Consider the following 16,906-nt stretch of genomic DNA (forward strand, 5'->3'; position numbering starts at 1 on the left):
GCTAATAAAACCACTCATCGTTGCGGTTCCTCAGGAAAGGATAAACAACCAAGTGAAAGCATATGATCAGCCAAAGAGATGGTGGCGATGGAATGAAACAACCAAGGCTCATCTAGCAAATTTTAGCGGATAAAGTGGCAATCACGAGATGTTAATTGGGTATGGATTCATTTTTACACAAGCTTGAACCACGGAGAACTTTGCTTGGATTCTGTTTCATGTTTACACAAGCTTGAAATGAAAAACTATGCTTGTTATAAGTTCGCATGCCCCCAGCATAATGACGCAAAACGAGGTACATGCCCCCCAAGCTTCATTGCATTCAACACAGTGGATGGAATGAAGGTTCACTTTTGAGATCTTGGAAAGACTCGACTTGGATTTTACAAGATCTTAATCAAAGACTCGATTGGGAAAAGGGGTTGTTTCATTTTTTAATGAGGTTGACACAGTAAAAGAACTATCCTCATAACCCTTGTTTCATTTTTTAACGAGCTTGACACAAGATCAGGAACTATGCTCGACCACCTTGTTTTGTTTTTTAACGAGGTCGCCACAAGATCAAAACTATCCTCGGGACACATTGTTTCATTTTTTAATGAGGTCGCCATAAGATCAAAACTATCCTCGGGACACAAGCTTGAACCAGGAAGGACTCTGCTTGTTGGAAATGCGCATGCCCCCAGTGCAATGGCACAGGATGAGGTACATGCCCCCCAAGCTTCATTGCATTCAACAAAGTGGATGGAATGAAGCTTCACGAGATCTTAATTGAAAGACGTGATTGGAAAGGGGGAATTGTTTCATTTTTTAACGAGCTTGACACAAGATCAAGAACTATGCTTGGGACACTTTGTTTCATTTTTTAACGAGCTTGACACAAGACAAGGAACTGTGCTCCGTTGGAACTTCACCATAATGAATAGGAAGTTGAGGCTCCCAAGAGTGCCATTCCTGATGGAAGGCCGACATCTTGGAAGTCAGGGCCCAATGCCCCCAGGACACTATGCACGATGGCGGCATCACTGGATCAAGGCACGGGATAGGTGGCCACGTAGTTGATCTATGATGGGGCAGATGCAACTGATGGATGAAAACCAGGAGGGGATGGCAACTGTGCAGGAGGCACTCGGGGACGGACGAACGATAATTGATCTATCGTCACTATTCTTCCATCGTGTGGAAAGCAAACCACCCGGAAAAGTGAAGAGACCAGGGCCCCCATGGTATAAACATAGTCACGTCCAAGGAGAAGACTGAAGTCTAAAGCACCTTGGGTAACTGATACGTCTATATAGACGGTCTTGCCTCCCAAAGTAACAGGGAACTGTGGAAGGATCCCTAATGGTTGACTAGTTCCTCCGTCAAAAGCCGTCAAATTCAGTGCGATGGCACAAGCTGTGGGGAACCCAAGGCTTGCCAAGTAGTGGCAGGCATAAGACTAACCGATGCTCCCTCATCCAACATAGTGCCAGGTAGCGCCTTATTATAGGCATGTACCATGACCCAGAAAGGCACATGGGATGGAAGGGGGGAGGTAGTCAAACGACTCCAGTCGAAGGAAACGACTGAACTACTTGGTGGGGGAATCATATGATTGACCCCCTACTCTAAAGGAACTGAAGCAGGACTCTCGGGAGCAGTTGAGATAGGAGAGTCATTTCTGGACTCAGGAGAATCTGAGGAGACGAGAAGAACATGGGAGTGATGCTCTTCCGAAACAGAGTGATCGACGGGTGGTGAACTCGAGTCGACACTCTTTCTGACCAATGGTTGGTCTGGAACAGGCTGGGCACAGCCAAGTTCGGGAAGAGGAGGCTGGACAAGAGAAGAATATGAATCAATCTCTTTGTCAGCAGGGGAACGATCCGCGGCAACAGAGAGACGTTGATAACCAATGGGAAGTTGGGGTGAAGGAGATGTAAGACTTTCCAAGACAACGGAGGCTTTATCCATGAGTGGACAAAGGTGAAGGGGATGATTTCCTTCACAAAGTCTACAGGGGATTTGAATCTTCCCTTTTCCCTTACCATTCCCAACTGATAAGGTAGCATCACCATGAGCTTCAGAGGATGATGAGGGGCGGGTCGGATTGCGAGACCATACTTCTAGTACCCTGGGAATGCCAGGACAATCGCGAAGAAGATGGTCCTCCTTGCATAATCGACAAGGAAACTTGACCTTCTGCGGAGGAGCGGAAGGGGGCCCGACTTCAGGTGTACTTGAGGGGGTAGCTGCACTTGTAACCTCTCCCTTAGGAGCCTTCTTCTTCTTCTTCTTCTTCTTCTTCTTCTTAGCCACCTGGTTACTCGAATCGAGACTTTCACCAGGTGAAGTGGAAGATGAGGATGTAGAAGTAGGCGTAGAAGGGGAGAGATCCACCTTAGAATCAACATGATGTTGTTCAGGTGGAGGGATGGATTGACTAGACGGTGAGACGGCAGGGACCAAAGAGGTTGAGAACAACCAAACCGGCAACCCAACAGTTAACCCTGGGAGGGACAACGTCACCATATAAGGAGCACCAACATTTCCAAAAGGAGTGAAATGACCAGGGTTCCCGTCAGAGGGGATCCCTGGGTTGGTGAACCCCGGAAAAGTTGCCATTGAGAACGAAAAGAAGCCTACTCAAGCTAATGCAAACAAGATCTAACCGGGTAAATGTGAACGCGGCCGAATAAATTTTAAGACAAAGGAACTAAACTTGACCTTTTCATGTTTTAAGAGTCGAGAAAAGGACAAAAAGGTGACTCTAGTCGCCTTCGAATGTTTTGTGAGCCCGAAGTGAAAAACTGCTCAAGTGAGCCTTTTCTTTTAAGGAGTCTGAAAAGGATCAAAAGTGACTACTCTGGAGAAACTAGGCAAAGGGTTTACCAGACAACCCGTAAAGCTGCATATACACCTTGGTAGTCATATGAAAACCAAGGACTTTCCGTACAGCAGTCAATCTTCCCGAATGCTGTGTTCGGTGCGTTATGGCTTGTAAGGCGGCAGACACGGCTTCCTGTGGATAAAGGATGATAACCTAGTGGGGTCTCCCCATATACTCGACGGTACGTGGGAGCTCAAGTCCGTGCTAGACCACTTGTTGCGTCACGGAAGGAGGAATCACCCAACCTTAAGTGAAACAAAAGTGACTAGGTTTAACGACGTCGGAGCACGTCTCTAGCCTAGACCTCTAAACAGTGAACGTTATGTTCCAATGCATTTTTAAGTTCATTCAGTTCATTTTATAGTTGATCTTGAATTAGGTTTCGGTTTCCAGGTCCTACCGTATGTAATCTCTCACAATTCCCTAAATGCAAGCTATATGCCAAAAAGTATCATTTCGTTCGATGAACACTAACTAGGAGAAAGTTGAGAACTTTTCAATCAAACAAAATGACCATAAACAATCAAGAACCACTCTAATGTAGCTAATGGAAATAAACGAAACTTTTCTTTAAAGTCACTAATCAATGAAAAGCTCTAATTTCCATTAACTAATTCAACGCAAAAGAGACTGTTCGTTTTCTTTTCAATGGCAAAGTGCACTAAACAAATTTTGAGAGATAATAACACCGAGTAAAAGAGACAAATTTCACTCAATGAGAATGCAATCAAATCCCCAAAACACCAAGGCAGTCCTTCAAACCAAAAAGAAAACACAAAGACCTCTATGAGCTATGTGATCTAAGCCCAAACGAAGCCAAGCGAAATCCAAGCGGAAAAGAAGCAAATCGCTTGAATAACAATAAAAAGCTTTGACAACCACTGAGCAAATGCAAAAGAGTAATCACAAAGTCGACTGGACGATCAAAGAACCCAAGACTCCTACGGAAGGCTCGATGCACAAAGCCACTAGATGCCCTAGGGCTGAAATGTGAAATCGATGGAAAGAGGCAAACACCCGAAGGATGGAGGTCGAAAACCAGTCAAACAAGGATCAAACACACACCAGTAATTGAAAAAGATGTGGCAAGATACAAATCCAAGCTCAGAAGGCTTGCAAACAAGCAAACTGGAAAAGTTGACAGGCCTGGCGCAACTGTCAGGCTGTAACTCGCGCTTTTAAAGGATTGGCATGGGTTGTCTTTGAGCAACATGCGCCAACTGGCGTGACTGTCAGGCAAAAAGGCACGCTAATCAATCTTGCTAGGTCAAAAATAAAAACAAGAAGTCCAAGGCTTAGTTAACAGTATCTAGGCAGACCAGGAAGCAAGAGACAGCAAGAAATCCAACCCAGAAAGCTATCTAAGCAATCCAAACAAGAGAAAACCAAAGAGACAAGACAAACTCCAAGTTGTTTAGTCCGCAAACCAAACCGGAGATTGACTGAAGTGGCTTTGATCTACTTCGCTAATGCAAAGCAATAGCGTTTCGAAGGCTATCTGGCCGTACTTCAGGCTCCGTCTAAAGTTTACAAATCAAACAACAAGCTAACTCCCCAGCGGAGTCGCCAAATTGTTGTGGAGGTAAATCCCCTCTGCGGACAGAGGCGATCCCTACTAGCCCAGACCGGGTCTAGCAACAATCAAACAATGCTATCATGCAAGTTCTTAATTGCAAATTAAAGGTGGATGATGAGAACCTACTTGGATTCCAACGCTAATATTCGTAGAAGAGACGTCGCTCTCATTCCTTTGCTTCGGCCGGTCACGATCCCCACGATCTCCATGATTGGACACCTGCACATGCAAAGAACAACACAAATACAAGCATAAAATCCAATAGATGCAATTATATATTAGTTAGAAAAGATATAACTCAACATCAGTCATTACAAAGGACAATGAGAGTGGAACCATAATGATAGTCATCTATTATTGATAAACAACAAAGAAGAATACAACCATAGTTCTGACGTCAAATCCTCCTTTGGCTGGGTGATCAGCTACACAAGTCTTGCAAAGCTTGTTGGGATGGGAAACAAGCCTCTCTCTCCTTGGTGACAAGAATCTCCTCACTTAGATTTGGCCTTATGGATGCAAAGAAGGCTCTTGCAACTTCAATCTCTTGAACTCCTGGAACTTTTACTATCACTAGCACTAGCTTGCCCAAGGCATAGAGACAAGCTTTTATAGATAGAGGGGAAGGAGATAATATCAATCACAATTTCCATGGGATTGGCTTTATCACTTAGAAGCTTCCATGAAAGGTGGCAAACCACTTCCCTTCTATGGAGATTCGAAGCCAAACCATCCTAACTCAACATGGATTCAGTTGGTGAATGGGTTAGGGAGAACCTTCGGAAGTTTGTTCGTTAAAAACTTTACCCAACTGGGTTGGCGCGAGTGCGACTCTGAGACAGAGCGCCAACTGGTGCGCCCTCTTTAGAGGATTTCCCCCATTGGCGCAGGAAGTACATTGCGGACCAGCGCTAATGCAAAAAGGGATGTTTTTATGGGTATACTGCAGGAGATGTCTTCAGGGCACATGAAGCTCACACTTAGAGGAATATAATGCAAGTGGTTTCAGGTTATGCCACTTCTCACAGGTCCCGGAATGAGTCCTCCAGCGTGCGGGAGAGGGGTAACAGGGACGGTGACAAACAGTGACAAATTACTGTGTAACAAACCATTTTAGAAATAAGGCCTCATGTATGCACATATCCAAATTTGAAAAATGCATGTTGATAAAAATTAGGGTATGTGAAGCCAACTTCCCTTGAAAAGATGGTCTCAAAAATTGTTGAAGTATGGAGTGATTTTGCAAACAAATGTGGAGTGAAACCAATCTTCAATATATCCTTTACTTGTTTGATTTCCCATAGCCATCATACCATGAAGTTCTTGAGATTTTAAAATGGCTTGTTGATGCATACTAAAAGAAACCTCATTTTCTTCCATAGCTTCTACAATTTTTGAATTTGAAACATTCTGAATCTCATTGTAAGTTTTCTCTAATGACACATGTGAGATAGAATGGGTGGGAAGGGTGGGTAAATTTGGCAGTTCAACACTGTAAGCATGTTGTACTGGTTTATTGTGGTGAGGGTGTGGAATTAGTTGAGCAGGAAAATGTGTAAGGAATGGAGCATTGTGATGATGTGGTTGGTTGGGTTGAGTGGATGAATTTGATATGCAAGCAGGATGTTTTGGAAGAGCTAGTGAAAAATATGGAGAATATGTTTGTGCTACAAGATGAGGGAGAGTAGTCATGCAATCATAAGGTGAACCATGCCAAACTTGTAGACAAGATTGGTGGTGGTTATATTGAAATTGACATGGCTGCCCTAACACATTAGTATTCCATAATGGATCATGCAAGTAAGAGAATGGAGAAGAAGTGTTTTGAACCATACCTATTGACCTTGTTTCAGCGTCCCCATCTCTTTGATATGCCACTTCTAAATTAGATAAGGAAGAACAACCATCTATGGTATGCTCCTTTCGGTCATGAGTGAAAAACACTTCATCAAATTCTTGATTTTTATGAACCTGAAAAAGATCCAATTTTGCATTTAGAGAGCTAATAAGATCAATTTTAAAATGTTCAAATAAATCATTGATTTCAGCTCTTATATCTCCTAGTCTTGTAGCAGATTTGGAAAACAAAGAACAAACATCTCTAAAATTCTTACCGGCCTTGGAGATTCCTCTTGAATACCTTATGCACAATTCACAAACATCATCATATGACAACTGAAAAACATCACCTTTTCCTATCATATTTAAGAGTTTTAGAAATTCATCTTTGATTCCTTTAAGAAAGAGTGTTTTTAAGATCTCTTTTTCCAAATGCTTATGCTTTGATTTTTGAAGGTTGTAATGAAATTGATCTACATAGTCCTCCAAGCTTTCATCTTCCCCTTGTATCATATTGAGAATATCTTCATTGGATTTGCAATAGTCTTGGTACTTCTTCAAGAATATGTTCTTCATGTCCTCCCATGTTTGGATGCAGTTCCTACCTAGGCTCATGAACCATCAGAGAGCTGCTCCTTTTAGAGTAAGAGGAAACACTTTCAATCTTTGGTCATTAGTACAATAATCATATCCTCTACAAAGTATTTTGAACTCAAATAAGAATGTATCTGGATCTTCATTTGCTAAACCATGAAAATCTGGTAGAGAAGATGGGGGAATTATGCGCATTTGTGTCACTCCTCCTAGATCTTTGATAGGAAATTCAAAAGTATAAATGTGAGCCATTTCTGACCATAATAGAAGATTTTTTTCATGTGTTTCTTCGAGGCTCCTTCTTCAAATGTTCCTATCAATCGGTTAGTGAAATGGGTGGTGCTTACATCACCACTTGAGTGAAATCATGAGATTTGTTTTTGTGAAAATTTCTATTTTTTTTTTTTAGTTATTCACACAAAAATTCAAACATTTACCCTAAGTTCGTTAACAGTCCTACTGGAAAGTGGGCAGGGGAGCAGGGCTTTTACATCCTCCTATACGCAGGTTCTTACCTTTCATTTTTAATACCCAATTCTTTTCCTAACAGGCACTCATCAGATGCACACTACTCTTTAAAAATGGCTACACTCTCCCCGGCAACGGCGCCAAAATGTCGAGCGATAAAAAGGTGTCTTTTTAACTCCTAATTACCTTCACATTAATTGTCAACCCAGGGACGGCTTTTCATTTCAAGAGTGTACTCAGTCTGAGGTGGTTATTTACTCAAGAGTAATGTTTTGTAGTATAGTGCTTAAAATCCAAAAGTAAATGAATGCTTGAAATAAAATCTACTTACAATTAAAATAAACTTATCACTCTGAAACTTAAATCATTCACTCAGTAAACTGCAACAATTTATCATTCAAGGATATAGTAGCAATAACTCATTCCTTTGTAAACTGATGCAATTAAAAAGGCACTCAAAAGAAAGATCATCAAACTGGGAACTAGACAGCATATGTCAATGTTCACTATAGTCTCAGACCTTCTGCACACCAAAGCAAAGATAATGTGAATAACAAGAAATGGAACAGCAGCTAGGAAATGTAACGACAACTAATTCTTATAAACAACACCACCTTAATATACAAAAATAAATGCAACAATCATGTCCTACAGAAATCAAATAGCAATCTTCTATATTGATGGATGAATCGAATAGCACACGGAAATATAACAGCATTGATTAATGATGAAATACGGAACAGCGCTTGAAAGCCAAATACAAATGCATAATAACTTAACACATGGCACACCTTAATAGTAAGCTGATCTGGTAATCCAATTATCAGTCTTAGTTATAAAGAATACGATTGTCTTTTTAGAATGGAACAGCAACGTTTATAAGTTCAACAATCATAAGGAAATATAATTTCCAAGATGAATTCAGTGATACCAATAGTCAAATGTTACAACATAGATATTCTATAATTGATCAGCAACGGTATCCTGTAAAAACCATTTATATCAGCACTTAAAGAAACAACAATGCGTTGCAAAATCGATATGATATTTCTGTCTCAGAAAATGAGATTATGTGACAGAGCTGTGATGTAAAATAATATAACATACCAGATTACCAAATAAAGCTGATCAGCAAAACCCCGCATAAACCAAAAATATAATATACAGTAACAGCAGCGTACTCCACCAGAGGCTGGGCCCTTAGCCGCCAGCGAATGCTGCTCGGTTACTTCAGGATCAACGATGGAATGGCAACTAGATTTATATTAAAATATCAAAGCATAGTTACAGTGGATTACAACAAGAAATCTCTCCATCTCTCAGCCATTATCCATTCTCTCTGCCATCCTCAATTCTGAATCTCTAATTCATTCTCAATTCTCCACCATTTTTCCATCATTTTGCCATCCCCAAATCATCCCCATCTTTGATCTTTGTTTTCATTTAAATAGAGAGAGATCAGAGAGAAGTTACAATAAAGATAAGTACAACATGATTTCTATTACAAAATTGGTTTTCTTCTAACCAATTGATCAACAAGAGCAAGGCGAATTTGGCTTTGCAGCTGAGATTTGGAGGACGACTGCAACAACAAATCTGAGAAAATCGTGCTTAAAGAACCCTGCGTTTCTCTCAATACAAGTCTAATTTGGTCAAACCGTTCTTCATAGAATTTAATTGGGTTCGTTCTGGACAAAACGCATGTTCCGGATTTTCCAGATTCTGCTTCATTTGCTCAAAATCTCAACCGCAAAAATGTCACTTCTTATTCCAGCAAATTTATGAGTTGACACTTTTAATGATCAAATCTTCAATCTGGAAATTGTATTGGAGGCTAAAAATGGTGAATAATGTTACAACCAATTTATTAAAACTATCATTAATAAAATCATGCATAATCATCAATTTATTAGAAATAAAGTAGAATAAGTAATATTCATCCATAAGAGCATAAATCATTATAAAATGGATTTAAATAATAAATTATAATAAATAACATGATAAAGAAGAGTAAAAATGGATGAAATAAGTGTTAAAAAGGTGATCGTATTCACGGCCCAACAACAGTCACAACACATAAGGAAAGATAACATGTACAACACACTACGGAGGAGTCCGCACGAGTGCGATGGTCGTTATACAAAGTTTACGTGAAAGGTCTGTTTGATGTATGGGGAGATAATTGACACAGGAAGGACAACATTAACAACTCATACAACACATTTTCATTAATATATATGTATTGCAACAATTGAATGAGTTCAAGTGTTAAAAACAGTTTTAAGCAACATGCATTACAAGTGTTCAAGATTAGTCTTACAACAATTACAACACATGTGAAAATGTGTTGGCCTATTAGCAGGCTTCTGAATTAATAGAAAGTTCTAAGACACATTGTTACACCATACATCACTAACCCCATGGACCAGGCGTTGGAGGCACTACTTAATCCTCAAAGAAAATATTACAAACTCTCAAGGCTATGTGCGAGGAGCCAAGGTGAAAAACGTTCTTTGCATGTACAAATGAGGGGGTATTTATAGCTAAGGGTGAAACTGACCCTTGTGGTTGTTCGACTTCCCTCATGACTATTTGACTTCCATGAAATTTTAAATTTACATGACTCTTCATATGAAAATTGGGTCTCTTGGACTTCCACATTATATTACATTGATTGAAAATATGGCCCACAGTAGAGATGTGGGGGACATGACTCATGAAAAGAATCGACATGACAATGCTAGTACATTTGTGTTGGTGTTGGTGTGCATGTCGAGTTGCAGTGTTGCTGGGTGATGGATGTCCTCAAGGTGCGTCACAGCTTCACCTCTAGATGGCAAGGTGCGTAGAGTCTTCGATGGTTCTTTGGCTCACTTGATGTTGCATTCACATGTTTCTCCTTGCTTGTATGTTGGCATGCTTGACAGGTTCGTCCATTAATGAAAAGTGCATGTTCTCTCATTCACGAGCACATCTCTTTGCATGCATTATTTGTTCGTATGTTGGCAAACATGTCCTTCTTCATGTACTCCCTTTTCTCATCCTATCTATCATCATTCCATGTTTATTTTGTACCTATATCTACAATCACTCATGACGAGATGACATCAAATCCATAAATCTCCTTTTCTACCATGATGCATGATCGTTTCAGATGCAGGTGACCAGGAGAGGAGACAAGGTTGTGAGCTTCGTGCTCAGATGGAGGCTCTAGACACTGCTGGTGAAAACTATGCAGAAGTCACTAGATATGGTGACATGAAATCCATATCGGCAGTGACTATCCGTGGGGTCTGGCCTAGTTGGAGGACAAAACTGCTCAATTTTTGGGAGGAGCAATAGGAGCCTGGTAGCCAAAACTGCATAATGCCTTGAGGGAACTCATAGCTGGCTGCAAGGAAAATGCTACCAAAAACTGTGCAATTCCTGGAGGGAACTGACAGTCAGTTGCTGGAGGTTGGTAGCAAAAAATGCGTAATCCTGGAGGGAACTAGCAGTCAGGTGTTGGGAGCTACTAGCAGGAAAACCTGTGATGATGCTGGAATTTTGGCCTGTTGATCACCTCTACATAGTTTCTGAGCTAAGCGGATTGCTGGGCAGTAGAGGGCTTGTTCATGAAATATGTGCAGTTTACCTAGTGAGCAATTGGCCAGCTGACTAGTGGAATAGCTGGAAAAACTATGCAATTGTTTGAGGGAGATAGAGATAGGAACTGGGTGTCTATCCAGCCTGTCTACACCTGTTTCTTAGTCAGCGGAGTGGGCAAGGTCTATAGCCTTTGTGCAATTTTTTAGGGGAGTCATTTTTGGGGTGACTGCCAGGTCAAACTCTTCGGTTGGCTAGCAGGAGGGTTGATTGATCAGCTTGCAGGAATTGCAGCTTGAAATGACTTACTTGATGCTTCTGTGGTGTTCTCGGTGACAGTCAATCAAGTCAATGGTGGGGCAAAGGTCTGACTGTCAGAGGGTGATCTGGTCATCAGAACTTCAGCAAAATGACAAAGTGTGTGAGCAAGTGAAAAGATGCATATGTGAACTTGCAAACACACACTTACATGACTTGGCATAGAGATAACTCAAACCATCGAGACACATATGTTCAACATGACTCACTGATGGTGTGAGCGACAAGCACAAAACTTGTGATAGATCGTTGGACGACCGTGACGATGCTTGCACGACAGTGTATATGACTCTGCGTGTGAGCGCGATGGATGTTTACATAGCGAACACAACATGTACACATTAAGAGAAGACCTTGTGTATGATGAGAACATGGTTTCAAGAATGACATTGATATCAACATGAAAAAGTTGTCTATCGAACAATGAAGCAAGGTGGGAGTGAAGAATCACACGAGCTGACGAAGTGATCTCCAGTCTGTGTGGACATCAAGTAAAACTCTCAAAGGAGGCACCAAAATTAGATGTGGGCCAAAGTTTTGGAGGGTGTTGTAGCCGCTACAACACTGGGTGACACACTGGTAGAACTTGAACTTCTGTGTTTTGATTCATTGACAGCATAGGGCCTCAATCTTTCGGGGAGTAATGAATCATTGTGCGGGTTACTTCGGCTTCCCTAGTTACCTCATGGACATACATGGTTCACCTTTTTCCAACTCAGTCAAACACAACAAAATTTCAGCTTGATCACAGTGTTTCAAAATCAAGAAGGGTAGTTGAGCTCACTAGAGTATAAGTTTTCATCTCTAATGTTGCTCCACTGCCAACAAGCCTAGATAGTACCCTGGCAGAGTCACGCGAGAACACATGTATTGCTACACTACCAGCGAGCCTGGTTAGCACCCTGGTGGAGTTTCATTCTTCACCTCTCTGCATAGGAAGCCTTTCTCTTCTTTCTCCTTTGTATTTTTTAAGAGGATTGTGCATAAGAGCTTATTTATTTTTTGGGTGGAAGAGGGATCTTGACTTATTGAGAGAAGAATAGGTTGTTCCTTCAAGGAAGCATTTCATACCTCTGACATATGTTTGCTTGTTTAGATTTTCCCCTTCTCCATTTCTACTCGTCAAATGAGATTGAGCATATAGAGCAGAAGGCTAAGTATAGGCATGGCGTTTTCTAGCGTGGACACAAGTTCCTGGTTGGACCAAACCTTCCCTTGCAGACGGCTCATATTTTCTACCAAGAGTTCATCGATTGAAGGTTATAACCAAGCATAGAGAAGATGAACACAAGAGTAGCCAAGTGTTGTAGTGTCACAAGTCTCTTCATATCTCAACCATATACTCATTCAAAATCCAAAACTTATTAGATGGAAACACCTATTTCCTGGAAAAAAAATAGTAAGGTATTAAGAAAACCAAACAAAATGGAAACAAAAATAGTAAGAAAGGAAAACAAAAACGAAATCAACAAGAAACAAGCAAACTGTGTACATTGCATGGGGTGTAGCTCGGCCTACTCGAAGTAGTGCTTGAGATCTTGGCCATTGACAGGAAGGTTGCCAACCCTCCTGTCAAGTCATTGCAGATGGTATGTGTGTGGGCCAAGCTTCTCATGGACTGTGTACAGACCAATCCACTGGGACTGGAACTTCATATGCTTGCCTTTGTCTTCATTAGGTTTATCCCACTTCAATACCAAGTCACCAACATTGAAGTTAGCTTTCCCTGCAGAATTTTTATCAAACCATCTCTTGAGACGGTTCTCATGGAGTGTAAACTTTTCCTTTTCTTTCATCATTTCTTCCTAAAGCTTATGGAGTGTATCCATCCTATGCTGAACTAGCTAGCAAGGCTTGCCTTGTGATTTTGGGGATAGTTGAAGTGCAAGCAAGTAGATATTGGGTGGAAGGATGGCTTATTTACCATAGAATAGGAAGTATGGTGAGGTATTCAAAGAGGTTTTGGATGTTATGTGCTCAACCCATAATGCATGCATCAGGGAGGTATGCCAGTTTCCCCGCTCAGAGAAAATGATTTTTTTGATTAAGAGGATGAGATTTTTGTTCGTGGATTATGCGAAACCATTTCCCTATGATTAGTAGTTAGATGAGTTTTTCAACACAATACCATTTTATAATGCAATATCATAAAGTTTTAAAGATAAAAAGTACGTTGCATTATAAAAAAAAAAGTGATACTGGAACACTGAATTGTGAGATGATGTTTTTCTGGAGGAAGATGATGACCTCCTGGTCATTCACTCATTTGAGCGGAACTGCTTCTATCCATTGCATGAAGTAATCAGTTATTGTCATAATGTAGAACTGTTGTTTTGACGAATGTTGGAAAATATACCCAATGATGTCCAAGCCCCATTATTGGAATGGTTTGGTCACTACAACAGGGTGTAGTGGGGCTGCTGAACTTTGTGTTTTGTCAGCGCATCACTGACAGACCGGGCACTTGCAGGCATAAGAATGTGCATCCTTGAATAATGTGGACCAGTATAAATTGGCTCACATAACGTTGTGTGTAGTGGTGTTTCCCACAAAGTGACCCCCAACAGGTCTATCATGTAGATCTTGTAATACCTTCTCTGATTCATGTGCCTCCAGGCACCTGAGAAAAAATCTATTGTTGTGCTTCTTGTAAAGCACGTTGTGCACCAACTGATATGATAAATCTTTGAGGCATAATTCCCTCTTTTTTTTTGATTGAAACATGAGAGGGTAATGGCGCAATCCGCATACCAAGAGGTTCCATCTTCAGTGGGTGTTTCTCGCCCTATATCATACATCTCAACTTCCTTCTCCTAGCTAGGGAGCTCCTCTTCACCCTCTGACAAATGTACTGCTTCAGCTGCAAGTTTGTAGAGACCATGTCCTTTGACTGTGTGAACTGACTTGATTTCAAGATCATACTCTTGCAAGCCTGTCATCCATTTCGCATGTCGGTCACCTAGTTCTTGTTGTACAAGTAGCGTGCAAACTTCTAGGTGAGGGATGTAGACTGTGCAGTGGTTCTTCAGCAAGTATGGCTTGAAGTGTTTCACTGCCTTGTAAACTAAATATGTTTGCTTGTCAATGGTGGGGTAGTTGAGTTCTGGTCCCTGCATGCTTGTGCTTATGAAGGAGATGGTATGTTCATCATTTATCTTGTCCTTCTAAGTGAGTACTTCAGTGAGCTAATTATTAGAGCTGAAGGTGTATAGTAGAAAATCCTTCTTGAACTCTAAGTTGTAGAGTGCAGGAGCTTCTGTAATAACTTGCTTGATGTGGCTAAATGCATACTTTCCCTCTTGCACCAGCTGTAGACTGCATATTTTTTGATCATGTCCTTCATGGGCTTGACTATCTGTGTATAATACGAGATGAGATTCCAGAGGAAGTTTATCTTGCCCAAGAAAGACTGCATGGCTTTCTTATTGGCTAGGTGAGGGATCTGTCTAATAGTCCAGACCTAGTCCTGGTCAACCTTGATCTTTCTTTTGGAAACAATGTGTCTAAGAAGGTTCCCCTCAGACACTGCAAATATGGTCTTTCTGGGAATCAAGGAAATCCTGTATTTCCAACATTGCTCAATTTTTTTTTTAGATGGTGTATGTGATCCTCACATCTTCTTGAGAACACATTCACATCATCGAGGTATACCACTATGCTTTTTCTGATGAGTCCATGAAAAGCGATGTCCATTGTGCACTGAAAGGTTGCGTCTGCATTCACAAGCCCAAATGACATTCATTTGTATGCGAATGTACCCCACTTCGTACGGAAGGTAGTCTTAAGTCTGTTAGGTTCTGCTACCAGAACTTGATTGTATCCTCAATCGTCAAGTAGGGAAAACATCTGTGCCCCAGATACTATTTGCAAAATGTGTTCCATAGACGGCACGAGGTAGTTGTCTTTTTCCAAGGCGTGGTTCACATTCTAGAAATCAACACAAAAGCGGATTTCCTCGGACTTCTTGCATATAGGAACAAGGTTTGAAACCCACGTGGAATGATGAACTTTGTATTTGATATGTGCATCCAACAGCTCGGTGAGCTCTTTCTGTATGAGGGGTTCAAGTGACGGATGTACTTTCCTCAAATTTTGTTGATATGGCTTGACACCTTCTTTGATTGGAATGATGTGTTAGATTATCCATGTTTCATATGTTTTCAGATCATCGTATGTCCACATGAACACATCTCGGTACTATTTGAACAGGTGGTAAAAGGCTTGTCATTCTTCTTTTGTGCAACATGTGCCAAGATTGACGAACTTTGGATATTGTTCTATTCCCAAGTTGATCAGTTCATGGATCATGGTCGAACTATGGGTTTTGTTATTCCTTGGCTCCTAAAAACATTCTTTCAAGTCATAAATCTTCTCCAACGATGCCACACCCTTCGTGATGAGATGGCCTTTCCTCTTACTAGCTTCTGCTTGCAGAGATTGCTCATGCTTGTTATTGTCTATTGCTACATATTTGAAAACGTTAGTGTTGGCCATGAAATGTAGTATCTGTTGATCATCATTAAATATGCATAAGTTAATTATGTTATCCAGGATATATGGTTTGTACAAAATTTAAATAGTAAATCTTTCCCTAATCAGTGACATTCTAGAAGCTATGTTTTCCATAGCATTGACAACTGCATTACATGTACGTGGTACAACAATGATGTTAAAATCTGGGAAGTTAGAGATCAGTCACCATACCTCTTGCTGGTAACTTTTGAGATGTGGTAACAAATAGTTAATGGTGTTACGTACCTGTCGTACCACTATTTCTGAATCACCAATCGCTTTGAGTGCACCCACATTGAGGCTGATGGCTTTCTCCAAGCCCAACATAAGTGCTTCATACTCACCAAGGTTGTGCATGCACTCAAACTCCAAGCGACTTGAAACCAGATACTTTCTGTTGTTTGGGTCGATCAAGACACACCTGGATCTTGAACTGTCCTGTGTCTTTGATCCGTCAAAGTACATGGTCCACAACCCATCTGTACACAGACCGTTCGATGTGCTTGTACTGCTGCTACTATTGTTGCTACTGCTATTGCTAATATAGGATAACACCCCAACATTGTTTCCAGGAGGCAGTTACCAAACATGAGTTCTGCAAAGGCCAGCAATTCATTCTCGCCATTGATGGGAATGACACTATGCCTCATATAGCACTTGGATATCACCCAGATTTGATTTATTTTCCCTTGTATGGAAGACACGTGTGACCAGTCCATAGAAAAATATATGTTCAGCTTTCTAGACCAGTCTCTGCTGAGTAGTAAACCATATGCTTCTAGTATGTCCATAACACAATGTTGATGGAATGGTGGACTCGACTATCATGAGATAGTCAGATGATCATGTCTTGAAGTCCACCAATGGCTCATAGAGATGTTCGATCAAGTTGGATGATTTGCATGAATGTCTTGATCCATTGCATATTGATCTTCTTAGCAATGGGGAGCGGAATGACATTGGATGTCACGCCAGAATCAACCAAGCAGTTGTGAACATTAGAGTTGAAAATTTCAGATGAGAACGAGGATGCAGGGCAACTGGAGTTTGCTTCTTCCATTCGGATTGTGTTTAGCACAGTTGAAAATTATCCGAGAGGTTTGCTTTCTCCCTTGCTAGTAGAGGTTGTGTTATCCGTCATT

Source organism: Pinus tabuliformis, chromosome 3_2, assembly GCF_031772625.1.
Source record: "Pinus tabuliformis cultivar Carrire ecotype Pingquan chromosome 3_2, CPIR1, whole genome shotgun sequence".
In the NCBI taxonomy this organism is placed as follows: domain Eukaryota; kingdom Viridiplantae; phylum Streptophyta; class Pinopsida; order Pinales; family Pinaceae; genus Pinus; species Pinus tabuliformis.